We start from the raw sequence: 1,607 nt of genomic DNA on the forward strand, positions 1-1,607 counted from the left end.
CGGAGGCTGAGCAGTTTAGGGTCATGCAATATGGACCGAGACTGAGCAGTTTAGGGTCATGCACTATGGACAGAGGCTGAGCAGTTTAGGGTCATGCAATATAGACCAAGGCTGAGCAGTTTAAGGTCATGCGATATGGACCGAGGCTGAGCAGTTTAGGGTCATCCAGTATGGACCATGGCTGAGCAGTTTAGGGTCATGCAATATGGACCGAGGTTGAGCAATTTAGTTGTCATGCAGTATGGACCGAGTAGTTTAGGGTCGTGCAATTAGACCATTGTGTTGGTCAACATGTAGGCGGGGCTTCATAGGGAATCGTTTTGTGGATGATAATCTGACTCCCTGAGGATAAAATGGCTAAGACTATTACAAATTGAGGGCTCAGATGAAAATGGAGGCCTGATGAAGGATGACCAACAGAAGTGGACCTCGCTGTGGTTTTAAAGGGGGTAAGCGTACTCTTTGGGTGAAAGATGAGTCTCTATAACAGGTAACCCGACTCCCTGGGGTAAAGGTAGCTTAGCGTGAAGCTGGCCCACTGGGGATTGGGGAAGTAAGAATGACCCTAACTTCGTTGCAGATGATGGGTTACAGTATGGGTGTGACTTCTATTAGGGGTTGAGGGACAACTCCTGACTCCATTGGGGAAGTCACAGTTTAGGTGCAATGGCTTGGGTGCAAGTCCACTAGGGATGACATATCGTGGCTTAGGTACAACTCCATTAGAGATAGTGTAGGGCATACACTGCTTGAAATAGGGCCGGTGCCATGTGTAGCGCTGATGGTTTATTGCGAATATTCAACCAGCGTTGAGTTATCACAACACAACCGGTGCTGCTCAGCTGACGTTGTGAATGACCTGTGGTATTATCTGAAGTCAACTGGCACTGAGTTAACCAGCGCTAGGGTTGTTTCTAGAAACACACCCGTTAAGTCAACCGTCGCTAGGGTTGTATTTGGAAACTCACCCAGCGCCAAGTTAACAGGCGCCAGGGTTGTTTGGAAATTCACTAGGCGCTGCGTCAACCAGCGTTAGGGTTGTTTGGAAATTTGCTCGACGCTACATCAACCGGCGCTGAGGATGGATCGATGAGAGTTACCTTGTTCCTTGTGCCAAAGCCCGACCCAGCTCATTGTCGCTTGGCTTCTCTTGGCTGCCACTGGAATTCTGAGTTTGTGAAGAGCTTTTGAGGGCAGCATAGTCCATATAAGGGGGTAAAATCCCGTTTTCCCTTATTTTTCACTAAGGGTAAAAACTTAAGCTACAGTTTTCTTTAACAGTGAGGAGAGGGTGTGCTCAGTTGAAGTTTTTGGCAAGCAGTAAGACTTTAGCAGGAGTTTTGCAGGGAAGATTCTTTTGCAAACAGCAGGATTCCGGTAAGGGTCTTGCAGAGAAAACCTTTAGCATGTGAACTTTGCCCAGAATTGGTGAAGTTGCAAAGAGAGTAGAAGGGAGAGGAGAATCCTCTAGGAAGTTTTCGCAAAAGAGAGGAAATTTCGGGTGCAGGTTTCATTTCTGGTAAGGATTTCTAAGGGTTTCTTGGTGATTGTGGAAGTTTTCTGGGACAGCTCGTGGTGTTGCAGAAGTTTTCGAGAACTTAGGGGAA

The sequence above is a fragment of the Amborella trichopoda genome, chromosome 11 (genome assembly GCF_054954075.1).
Source record: "Amborella trichopoda isolate Santa Cruz 75 chromosome 11, AtrichopodaSantaCruz75HAP2 v2.0, whole genome shotgun sequence".
Classification (NCBI taxonomy): domain Eukaryota; kingdom Viridiplantae; phylum Streptophyta; class Magnoliopsida; order Amborellales; family Amborellaceae; genus Amborella; species Amborella trichopoda.